General features: G+C 44.6%; 1 protein-coding gene across 1 annotated transcript in view; it reads right to left on the minus strand.

The window, feature by feature from the left end:
* Positions 1-11,390, minus strand: part of CSF3R (colony stimulating factor 3 receptor) — a 202,822-nt gene extending 191,432 nt beyond the window's left edge. The window contains exon 1 of the mRNA XM_078681208.1: positions 11,370-11,390. The gene's annotated coding sequence lies outside the window, so the exon portion shown is untranslated. The remainder of the gene's footprint in view (positions 1-11,369) is intronic.
* Between the last annotated feature and the right edge of the window lie 1,950 nt (positions 11,391-13,340).

The raw sequence follows: 13,340 nt of genomic DNA on the forward strand, positions 1-13,340 counted from the left end.
AGTTAAGACGCTGATTGGAGTTGACACTCAATCAACATTTTCTCAGCCGTGTAGGTCTTGCTGTGGTTCTGGAGAGACTGGGTTTTAGCACCCTCTTTTGATTGGCCAGTAGATATCACTTGTGTGTGGCAGGTGTATGCTTGCAGTTGTTTTTGTCATTTGTCGTTTAGATTAAGGTGAATCTCCCAATACAAATTGTTTCTGTACCAGTACTGGTACCGCATCTGTACCAGTGTTCTCTTGTGCCGTTTCTCTCAAGACATGCAAGACAAGAATCATGGGTAAAAGAAAAGTAGAGCCCATACGTCTTCCAGGACAAATAATACCATTTTATGCTTTTTGACCAATGCAATGGGCGCTCTCGTAGAAGAAATCTGCAATGAAGAGGAACAACTTGTCCAAACCCAAAGGTATCGGGCCTCACAATCTTTGGCAGACCACACTCCTAAAGGTTCAGATGTTGTCATGCAGACCCAGTCCAGTACCCCTTCATTAGCCACCCTCATCCCGACTCCTTTAATCAGGCCAAGCTCTCTTCGGCTGACCAATTGGACAATTGTGGCCCTTGAAATTCATCAAGTCATTAAGGGGAGGCATGGCCAAATAATACTAGAGGAACTAGATCACAGGCCACTCAAATCAAAGGGAAAATTTAGGAAAAATGGGTCCGCCACCAGTAGTACGTGAACAATGTATTTTACAAGAATCTCTTATAAAGTTGGAAAGTAATATCACTGGGCTTTTAGATACCCTTGCAGAGAGAGTTTCCAAACTGAAAGGAATGGTAGAATCTCTTGACAAAGTGGGTGGGTTACTGCGTGCTTAGCTGACACCCTCCAATTTCAAAGGTCTCTCCCTGGTAAGTGGTAACCTCTTCTTCTGTCCTTACCCTGCTTTTCAGCATAACAAGCCAGATTGAAGTCAATTCACCGCCTATATCATCTCGTGGGAGAGGCTACATTCAGGGGCTACTAGTGACATCGGCCGTAAGCACTCAGAGATACTTCTCCCTCCCCAGCAGGCTTTCTGCCCAGGGAGCCCTCTTGGAGAGAAAGGAGGTCCTAAATCTCCAAATACCTACGTAAGACATTTGAATCCGGGTAGAGAGAGAAACAATGCTCAAACTGCGGCCAGAACCCCCTTGGCCCCTACTCCCAAGGAGGTCTTCCAACTCTCTCGAGCCTGAACACCTAATATACTAGTTCTAGCTAATGTACCTCCATTGAGACAAGCTGAAAAAGAATCCTACAATCATATTAAAACAAAGTGGTCCACTAGCTAGCTAGGAAACTTGCAAATCTTTATTACCAGCGACTATTTGATGAAATAATTATGATCAGGAGAATAGGTTGGATCGGGAATAGCCCCAAATCCACAGACAGTGATCGCATTGTGATCAACTTTGCCAATCCCTTGACAGTAGGTTCCATTTTGAAAGAATTTTCATCTCTCCCTTTCTCTCCTGGAGCAATCTCTGTGCTTCTTACTGGCTTCTTCTACAAACCCCCTAGGGGAAGGGAGGCGCTAACCATAGGGGAAATTTTTTCCCAAGGAAGGTGGCAAGTTATAACTCGGCCCAGTTGCTGATCCATACCATCCCCTTGTGCAATCGATTTGAAGCACTAAGCAGGTCAAATGATCAAGATTAATTGGGATCTGACAGACTGATCCCACTCCAGCCCAGCCCAGCCTCTAGACTGTTGAAAGTCCTGAGTTGGAACATAGAAGGGATCCAGAGCAAATTAAGGGACTCAGAATTAATATGTTTTCTTGAATCCCACAACATCATTATTTACAGGAGATATGGGACACCAAAGGGGAATTCACTTCAGAGCGCTATGCGTCCTTTAGCATAAAGGGCACCTTTATCCCCCAATGGCAGAGTCAGAAGGGGACTAGTTACACTAGTGAATTTGGGTTTTGTTTGCAACCTCAAGATGATTCTACCAGTTCCCCTCACTTTTTAGCAGTCCTAATGAAATTTGACTATCACTTAACTACTCTGTGTATTAATTTATATAATCCTAATCATGGGAAAGAGAACTCAGAGATTCTAAAGGAAGTGGGCAGGTTTTGAGATGTTTTCTTTCTTTCTCCTCCCATCGAACAAGTTGAGCTGATTCTGTCTAGGGACTTTAATTTACATCTGTGCGAGGATTGTTTCCTGTATAAACCCCAAAGACACAGAGGGTCTCCCTGTCAAACAGGTTCATGCTAAGCATTCTGCCCAAGAGAATATTCGAAATGATCTGGCTGCAAATTTTAATTTACTTAACCTTCTTTCTATGTGAGCCTTTAAGCAGCCACATGGTGTCCCCACCTTTCAAGGGTCAAAAAGCGGGGCCCATTATTGATTATATTTTTGTATCTAGAGGACTTTTTTCTCTTTTGTCTAGATTTCCCCCAGAATGGAACCCGAAAAGTGACCATAATCCCTTGATTGCCATGTTCGTATGGGAGAAAAAGTCCTGGGGCATAAGCGATCTATACAAAACGTTAGTCATCTCCAAAGACAGAGGGCGTAGGATTAAATGCAGAGATGTTATCCCTGTAGAATGTAATGCTAATATGTTGTTGTCATGCCAGGAGGAGTTTAGAATTTGCCTTGATTATAAGGCCTCGGATATTGACATCCTGAGAGCCTTTGACTCCATCTGTGAGTATATTAAACAAACACTTACCAACTCAGGCTCAGCAGGTCCATCCAAGCCTTGTAGGTGGTTTGATACAAACTGCACCAAGGCAAAGAAGAAGCCTTTGATATCACTTAATAGTATTCCACCAGGTAGGGACAAGATCAAAAGCTATAGATCAGCCTATAAAAGGCTATTGGTAATATAAACCTGCAGCCCAAGAATGAGCTATGGGAAGAGCTGGTAGAGAACAAAGAAAAACCAAAGGTGGTGATGGACGGAGCGTTGACAATACAAACACTCACCCCCAGTCAACTGATCTGGGTTTAATCCATCACCGTTCTTTAGCTCACTCCGCCACCCCAGTTCAGACATGGCCATATGCAAATCAGTCTGACCCTGTGCCTCATGGGAACAGTCCAGCCCGAACTGCCAAGCCATGTCTTCCCTGGACCGGAATCAAGCTTCCCAGGACCGGTTTCTGGCATTACAGCCGTCTTCAGCCGGGCTTGCTTGACTCCAGTGGCAAAGTGAGCAAGGGACTCACGTCTGAGCATACCCTGCCAACTTAGGGCGAACAAAGAAAAACCAAAGGTGGTGATGGATGGAGCGTTGACAATACAAACACTCACCCCCAGTCAACTGATCTGGGTTTAATCCATCACCGTTCTTTAGCTCACTCCGCCACCCCAGTTCAGACATGGCCATATGCCAATCAGTCTGACCCTGTGCCTCATGGGAACAGTCCAGCCCGAACTGCCAAGCCATGTCTTCCCTGGACCGGAATCAAGCTTCCCAGGACCGGTTTCTGGCAGCGGCCAGCACATCAAATAATAGCACCAAGTTGTGGGTGGTTCTGAATCACCCTTTCTTTAAGTGAGAGTGGCTGTCAGACCAGGCAGTCTCTGTGCCAACCCAGGCTTGGATAAATTATTTTACAGCCCTCTATGACTGTGAGGGATCCAAACCTCTGCCCCACCTTGTCAACAACACTGACACACTGACACACTATCCACTGGTCAGAAGTCAAAGAGTCAATTTCATCCTTACCCCAGGCTTCCGGTGCTAACGGGGTCACAGGTGACTTGTTAAAATCACTAGCGGATCTCTGAGTTTCTGTTTGAATTCTTAACATAAATGCCACCATTAGAGGCCTGCACCCTGAGGTCTGGAAATGGTCAGTTATAGTCCCTATGTTCCAAAAAGGAGAAAGTGCGGACCCTGAATGCTAAAAGCCAATTTCCCTGATCGACGCCGATATTAAGTCCCACGTTATTTAACGTCTATATATCACCCCTGGCGAAGGTGATCAGGGACCATGGGTTTCAAACGGTGTCTTACGCAGACGACACCCAGATCCTGATCACCTTAGGGCCAAACCCAGCCGACACAAAGGCCAGATTCCAGTCCTGCATGATGGCCATCAAGTGGTGGATGACCGACAATTATCTCATGCTCAATGCAGATAAGTCAGAAATCATGGTCTTTGGGTCGGCCCACCAAATCTGGGAACAAGATTGGTGGCCTGTAGAACTAGGCCATTGTCCAACCCCGAAGAACACCGTCCGAAACCTAGGAGTAACCATGGATGATCAGCTGACGATGTTGCCACATGTAAATAAAGTGGTACATACATGCATTGGCCTAATGAAAAGCCTTAGAAAAATCTTTAAGTGGCTCCCTCTGTCTAGTCGGAAACCACTAATCCAGGGTCTAATTACCAGCCGATTAGACTATGGAAATGCGCTATTGGCGGCCATCAACTCTTCCACCATAGCCAAGCTCCAGACCCTGCAGAACAGCGCAGCCAGGCTTACCCTGGATCTGCCCCCTCGCACCACCTCGGCTCCCTGTCTCAGACAACTACATTGGCTGCCGGTCAACAGACGTATTAAGTTCAAGGTCTGTTGCCTAGTACATAAGTCCTTAAACGGACTGGGTCCCGCTTACCTAGAAACTAAATTGCAAAGGTACTGTCCAGAGAGAAACCTGCGTTCGTCCAACCAACTACTGCTAAAGACCCCAAAAGTTCGGACAGTTAGGAACGGCGACAGATGCTTTTCTAAAGTCGGTCCTACAGCCTGGAACTCGCTTCCCCTGGACCTAAGAACAGACCCCAATTTAAGAACTTTTCGCAAGAAGCTTAAGACATGGCTCTTTAAACCCTGAGACACTCTCTCTCTTTATAAATCCGTATAAAATTGTCACCCTATCAGGGCTACGAGACCTAATGGTGAGCTATGCGCGATACAAAAACAAATACAAATACAAAAGTGAAGATTATAGGGAAAATGATTTTGGAGAGACTCACTACCTGGGCTAATGAGAAGGGAATCCTTTCTGACCTACAATACAGGTTCAGACCCGGCGAGGCACAGTCAAAAAGAACATACATTTACACCTCTTAATATCTAAATACACCAGGGCAAAAGGGGATTCTATCCACTTGGCCTTTATGGATCTCAGCTCGGTATGTGTTAACAAAGGTAAGCTCTGAACTGAGCGGGGGTCTGCTTTAACAAAATAGACCATGCACAGGTATGCCCTGGGCAAATCTGTTAGTGGGATAGAGCCTTCTCTCCTTCTGAACATGCATAACAGGCAACATCGTCTTCTGACATTTTTGAGGTTGGATATTTTTCACCAGCTTTTGTTTCCAAAAGGGGGTTGATATAAACCATCTAATCTGCCTGTTTGCGACTCTGATAACATCTCGATTTGTGACACCATGCATGTATTACTTGTTTGCCATACATTTTCTAATCTTCGATCATACGTGTATCGGGCCTCTCATGATTTATGAAAATGTCAGACAAATTTGACCTTCATATCTTTTCTTACAGCTGCTAGCAACACCTAAGTTGTGCTTTTTGTATCACATTTTCTTTCTGGCATCCAATCTGTAAGCTATTGAGTATTTGAATTTCATAAACCAAGACTCTTAGGATAATTATAGTAATTTTAGTATTTATTTAATTTCTAATTATCTATTCTAATGTACTGATGTAACTGATGTACTCCTATTTTGATATATTTTCTGCTGCTCAATGAGATGTACACTTTTATGATTTCATCAAAAATCGAATAAAGTTTAATGATGATAATGACTTGACCCACTTTCAGATGTTCTGGAAATAGGCCATGTTTGAGAGAGCAGTTGAACATGGTGGTCTATGTAGGAGTAGGTGTGTGGCAATAGATTTGCTAATTAAACCTGGAATTGCATCTTGAAGGTGGTTGGAGTGTTTTACTTTGGAGATTGTTCACTGTAGATCCCGTTTGGAAATTGGGGAGAAGATGACCATGATTGCAGCGTCTTGCAAGGTAGAATCTCAACCGTTGGTAACTATACTGTGGATAAGAAACATTTGCACTGCTCTTACTGCCTATCACCTTTCACTCCCCACTCTTATATGTCCACCACTCTTGCACACTATCCTCACTCTGGTCCAGATTTACTAAGGGTTTGTGTTCATGCAAAGCAATGTAAAGGTGTGCATCATATTTACTATGCAGTACAAAGGGTATTTTTATGCAAGAAAGGTGCCTTTTTCTCAGTCTAATAAAAACCGCTTTGCATCAAGGGTTAGTTCCTGGGTAGATCAGTGCAAAAGTCCATGGGAATTGATGCCAAGCCTGATCTACAAAGATAGTCAGACTGGGCTTTGCTTCAAAAGCAAACACTTTCTTGAAGTAGGCTTTAACATGTGGAAACCTGTTTCTTTCTCAAAAGTTAAAAAAAGATGCATTGCATGTGTGCAATAGTGAACAGCACATTACCAATGTGATGGATTCATCCGCGCTTGCCTATGCATATGAATATCTACTAGAACGCTATGCTTTCAGTACAAATCCTATGTTAGTCTAAGCACGCTCACATCTGCAACATCGGATAGGCTGTGACGGGAGGTTAAGGGGAGGGAGGACAACCAGTCGGAGAAGGAACACTAGTAGGGAAGGGGACCAGCATCCCTGGCGTCCAGACGTGGGTAGGTCCCACATTCAGGACCTCCGAATTGGAGGCTACTACCTTCCGTCATTGCTGTTGGTGTGGAAGTTACAGGCTGACGCCCACGCTCTGGAACCTATAGGTCCGCAAGAAGGACGTTTTTACTCCACTTGACATTTTTCCCCCCCACTCCGGATTACCTGACCTTTTAAACACTATCACTTCACACTACACATATTGAGCTGCAGCAGGTTTTAATGTTCCTGCCAGGCTGGACTCTTGTTGTCTGATTTTAGCCACTGCATCAGTGTCTAGCTAATAATCCTACCCTAGCCCATCCTATAAAGTACATTCCGGTCACTTTTAGCTATTTTTAAGACGCCACTCTCACCACTCTACTCAAAACACTTCTGCCCCACTGCCTCATCTTATAGGGCCTACCTGTTTAACAACAGTGAAGATCTTCGGCACAGAGCCCCCCTGCAGGGCCTGTCGGGCATTGCAGCGCTGGCCAGACGAGGAGCTGCCCTATGATGAAGCATGACACCCCTTGGGGTGTGTGAGGGCCCTTGCTCATATTGGAGCTCCCTCCTTCCCTACTAGTGTTCCTTCTCCGACTGGTTGTCCTCCCTCCCCTTAACCTCCCGTCGCTCTCTCCCCGTAGGAACTGCAGACCCGTTTGTTGAACCGATATACTGCAGGGCACGTATTCTGGACCTATATCCTAAAAGCCCTTGTCCTCTTTTGGTTTACACTTAATGTAAGGCAGCCTTGTTAGAGCGCCCAAAGCATGCGATGACAGCAGCAGTAGGCCAATCTTAGGACATGTGACTTTGCGCCGTGTATTGCCCCTTGCACAACGCATTGCAGTACATTTTATTGCTGGGTTAGTAAAACATAATAAATCTGGGACCATGTGTTTGAATACAAAATCAATATAAAAAGCAGAAATTTGACACATTCCTGCAAATTAACTAACAAAAGAAAATTTGAGTTAACGTTATAGAATATGTAAAGGTGCGTTCATTTTTTGTTTGCCCCCCCCCCCCACCTCCACCCCCTCATCGCAAAGCATAAATTGAATAGTTACATCTGTTCTCTCATTGTGACAGTAGAAGTCTTTGTGTTCTGCTTGCTTTCAGCTGAGAGAAATGCATTAGACGCTTTAACATTTTATCCAAATATTTATGGAAATGTAAACAGAAGAAAGCAAAATTCAATATGCCTATACAGTATTCTTAAGAGTTTACAACAGACTGGTGCCTCTGAAGAGCAGGTAGGGAGAAGCAGTTACTCAAATATCCGGCGCTCTGACTGAAGTACCCCTGACTCTGCTGCAGTCCTGCTTCCATTTCTGTTTTTTCTACCTTTAAACCGGTGTTCCCGTTTTTGAAAAAAAACAAAAAACTTTTTTTCTTCTTTTTGTCACTGCGACGTGCATTATTTCTAAATGTGACAGAAAAACATAGAGGAAGAAGTGCAACATAGTCTTTGATATTTGCTACTGTTAATTCGTTACTTAATAGTGAATATCTTATATTATTCCTTCAGCTGAGACAAGTAACAAATATGAAGAAACAACCACACACGGCCACACACACACACACACACGCGCGCACACACACGCACGCACACACACACACACGCACGTACACACACACACACACACACACACACACACCCCTCCCCCAACATTACACTACACAGGGTTCCAGATAGTTTATCTACGTCAATATGTATCCATGTGCCACGTTGCTTTCTCAAGGACCCATAATTCAGCAGCTCATAAATGAATAGATGTATTAGAATGTATATTTGTTCTTGAATAGGTCAAATTAACAAAAAAATATACGCGTGCCTGGAAGGGAGAAAGCAGCTCAAAGGCATCTCACAATTTACTGCTGAACCAGATCAGATGGCAAATTATTTTTAGAAGCATTGGCTGCCAAAACCGTGGCAATCTGGACACCTAATATGGGACTGCGAGATTTCCCGACTGGCCAGTGTCGCTATACATCGCCTTAGCTTAGCTAAGAGTGATGTAGCTGGGGCAGTGGTACCGGGTACTCATTTTTGGGGACAACACTTATTTTTACTCATCAGACTTTGATCCAGACCAAGAGAGAGAAAAACATGAAAGGGGGAAAGAAGGAGGAAGAAAAAACCAGAAGAACTGTGACAAAGGGAGAAAACAGGGATAAAAAAAATGAAACATTGAGTTAAAAAGGCAGGGAGTGTCTGGTGGTGGATTAAGGAGGCACAAGACTATGCAGCCTTGCTATTCAGCACCCTGATAATCAACAGCACACCCTTCTTCTCAAAACTTTGGGCCCACTCACCTGTCTCCTGCATTGACCCTAATGACCAGAAAAGTTCATTAAACAACCTGTACCAGTGCTGTGCGGCTTCTGGTCTTCATCAGAGGTCAGCCTCACGAGCGGGCAGGTGGAGGCTGACAATGATGGTTAGCAAACAAACGTGCAGATAATTAGCCTAAAGCTGGAAATGTGGAAATGTATTAGTTGAGAGGTGTGTATGCTATAAACGAGGTGATATAGATATCTTCTCTATACCAAGGAGCTAAACGCTGACAGAGAGGGATTTTGAGGAGTAATATTTATATATATTTCTCAACCTTTAGAGCAGTGTCAGCCCTCAACATTTTTAAAAAGGTGCAGCATTGAGGCTGGGACTGCACAGCGCCTGGTGCGAGCACATTCAAAACCTTTTTGAAAAGGTTGGGACCTGTGTGCCTGTCTGTAAGCATGGTTATTTAAATTATGCTGAGGCTTCTCCAAATAGCAATGCCCTACTAGGTAATGGTCACTTCTCGATGCATGGAAAACCAAAGAATCATCACAAACACAGGTCCCTGAGTGACAGTGACAGGACCATCACAGTTCCAACGTGGAATATCACCTAAGTGAGAATGATGTCAGATCTTGCATATTCACTAACTCATCCACCAATACACTCCTCTCAGTGAGTTAAATACCTGCTCCAGAAATATGTCTGTGACCTACCTAACACTCATGCCATAACTGTACATATTCTGTGAGTAAATAAAGCTTACACTGTGCTGGATCTATTTTGCATGGATTTGGAGATTGCAGTTTACATTCTGTGAGAGAGAGAAACTTGTTTGCTACTGCTATGCTGTACTTGTTCTGTGAGGAAGCAAAGCTTGCACTTGCTGCTGCCCGATTTGTACCTGTCTTACGATGGAGATAGTTTGTGCTGCTGCCACCCAAACTCCACCTTGCCTCGGAAGGAGAGAAACTTACTCTGTTTCTGCCTAACGTGTACCTGCTCTACAATGAGGGGGCGTTTCTTCTGTTGTTCCCCTATTTTATTTGAAGAAAGAATATACTGAATGCATTTATATAACATGCACTAGAGACTTTCACAATATTTGATTTTAGCTATCTGTAGTCCTGAGGAAGGGGCTTGACCCATAGGGGTAATATGTGAGTGCCGAAACATGTTGAAAGGAAAGAGAAGCATGGTTGTTTGCTTGACTTGAACTTGCTAGAGGGAGACACCAAATAAAAAATATTTTTAGCTCACCCACGCACAATTTTTACATAGGTTTGACAGTTTAACAACGGTAAGTGAATGTGTATTTGGATGGGTGGGTGTGAATATTTGTGTGCCCGTGAGTGGAGGCATAGAAGTGAATGTGCGCTTGTGTGCCCACTCCACTGATACATCCTCACTATGAGCCGCCTTTGATGGGCAATGAAATAGACTCAATATGGAGAAATGTGTCTGGGTGAAATTTGGCACTAAAATAGCCCATTCAATAATGGGGCGTACACTGGGTGGAAACAAACTTTGTGCCTACCTCTCTGTACCGTTTTATTTATTAATTAGAAACAGTCTTGACACGGACATTCGATTAAAAGTCCCAATCAATCACAGGAACTAATTAAAACATCTCTCTTTCGTACAGTTATAATGTTGAGGCAACAGGTATACATTAGTAAGAGCTTTACTAATACAGTCATCTTTATTTTCGCATGATTAAAGCAGGCGAGATTTAATAGTTAAAATAAAATAAAACCACACACGAGGAGCCCAGATTGCACACACCAATCCGCCTACTGAGCCCCTTTATTAGGAGGTTCAACAATTAACATTACATCAAAAAACAAAAGCCGTGACACTGCACATTTTCACTGATAAGCATACGCTATATTTTCATAAATTCAAAGCTAAATCTTAGAATGTAAGTCACAGCTCATAGCAACGCCACATTATCCTAAGGCCAACAATGCTCAAAGACGTTCAACAGTCACAGACACAGATCACATTGTTTGGGGGAAAGCCCGTATCATACCTGCGATATACTTTGGAACTGATGAAAATCAGGATACCAATCTTCAGCTGTACAACTCCACAATACTGGCTTGCACTATATGGTTAAGGCGAGTTGATGTGGATTTAGAATAATAAATCACTACATCCCTATGTATGCTTACCTTGCTGATATCTGGTAGTTGATACACTGACGTGGGTGAATGGTTTGTAATTAAATAATATGAAATACAGTTGAATCGAAAGGAGGTTATAACAACACACTACGATGTTAGGTGAAGTATCAGAGGGATAAATATCTCCTTCTGCAGCACAAAATAATAATTACAAAATATATTCTAAACTTCCCCCTTTCACCCTAGATGGCTATGACAACAGAATAGGAAAAAACTTAAAAAAGAGTGAAAACTCCACCTGAGCAGCAGGCAAAGTTTAGATTTCAGCACGTACCTCTGCCTGGGAGCACTTACCTTAAAGTGTGTATCTGCTTTAAGTCAGCATCCCAAAGTCCGTGCAGACAACCCGAAGCGCTGGGTTACATAGTGCCCAGAAGTGTTGCCTCACTTCCTTTAGCTATTTACGTGATGACGCTCACAACACAAAGTTCTCATCTTCTCCGAGCCTGTGAGTTATGCGTGTTAGTGAGAGCCTTGTTTTCAAGAAGATGCTGAGCTTGAGCAATGCACAAGTCAGAGTTTGGGCAAAGTTTGCACAACACCAACGACATGCGTCAGTGCTGCTTCTGTGGGTGCATCGTCTTTGTACTGAGGCATGCCCCTGCAGTTTGAGGAGTGCAAGTTGAGTGATGGTGATGGCCGAAGGATGGAAACTGTCATCTGAACATGTTGGTACAGTGGAGTAATGCTGGTACTTACACTTTCAAGAATAGGTGCATGAACCCTAAGTTTTGTTAGAAGCTCATAGTCCGTGCTGCCAAATGATGGGATTGCAGAAATACAAGGGGGGGCCAATAGGCCCCCACGCAAGCATGGCGGGGCCCGGTCCCTCCCACAACCCGTCCCCTTCGGGGCCGCGTGCCTCGCCCCCTCGCCCCGGAAGTACTGGTGTGCTTCCGGGGCGAGGGGGCGGGGTCGCGGCGGCGAAGGGGTTAAGAGCCTGGGGAGCGCGGGAAGCGGCCTCTTTGTGCCCGCGCTCCCCAGGCTCGCTCCTCGCCCCACCGTGGGGCCGTTTAATTTTCTTCTTTCTTTTGCAGGTATTGCAGGTTCCTGTGTCGCCTGAATTTTCCCAGGAGCCCAGCAGACCGCCGCGTGGGATCAGAGCGTTGCTGAATTGATCGCTGCGGAGGACTCGGTTACTGAAGGGACACAGACCGGCGCCTGTCGAAGAGGAAGCGGGAGACCTTGTCGGGTGATTTTGGAGCCGTTGCTACTCGAAGGCGGGAGAACGCGGGACAAAGAGCGAGAGGCGTCACACAGCCGTGCGGTAGAGACCGTGGAAGGAGAGGCAGAACACGAGGTATTTTGCGGGGCGGGGGCAGCGGCAGGAGGGCTGAGCGCACGTCGGGGAAAGCCGGCTGGTAAACGATCCATCACAGCGGTGCAAGAGCTGGGGAAGTGAGTTGGTTGAATTTGAAGGAAATGATAAGGAAGGTTTAGCGACCTTATTGAGCGCATTCTTGTCGATTTGCCGGTTTGCCTGCCGTTTTGCTCACGATATTTAACTGCCGGTTTGCCTGCCTTGTTCGCTAACGATATTTAACTGTAACCATAGGCTTAGTGACCTGAGTGATTGCATGCCTATTTCCCTGCCTTATTGCTAATAGTGTCTACTGTGCTCGAAATTGGCGGTGCTTATTTTGTGTGTAATGTGTATGTAACACCAGGGACAGCTGAGGCGGAGGGTGCACGAGAGAGCAAGGAGGCTTGCCTTTAGTGTCTAGTCACTTATTTACTGGCTAAAGAGGTACATGCTTTAGATGGGTATTGTATTTACGATTTAAATAGATTAGGCAGGGTATGTACAGAGTTTGATTTCCTTTCAAAGCACTCAGGACAAACATTTTAATTTTGCTGTTATCATACAAGGACGTGACTTAGCTACAAGATACAGGTTGCAAGGGTATATACGTAATCTGGATGTTTAACCATTGGAATTAAGGTTGTTTCACCCAAATATAGGCTGGACGTGGCCCGTCTACCGCAATTGGAAAGCTAACGAAATTTCTATTTCAGGACAACAAGACTAGGATCTCGGTCTGTATTGGACGGGAACGAACCTAGGCCTTTGGTCCACGTATCCCAGCTCGGGCACCGTCAACTGGGTCAGGTACGGAGCACGGTGTGCTCATAAATATGTCTCAAAGAAGGGGGCGTGTCAATCCAAATGTGGGTGTAATGTTACAAAAAATGATGCGCAGAATGTCTGCAATGGATAAGAGACTGGGGAAGGTTGATAAAATGGATAAGGCTTTAGCGGTTCTA

Source organism: Lissotriton helveticus, chromosome 3_1, assembly GCF_964261635.1.
Source record: "Lissotriton helveticus chromosome 3_1, aLisHel1.1, whole genome shotgun sequence".
Lineage (NCBI taxonomy): Eukaryota > Metazoa > Chordata > Amphibia > Caudata > Salamandridae > Lissotriton > Lissotriton helveticus.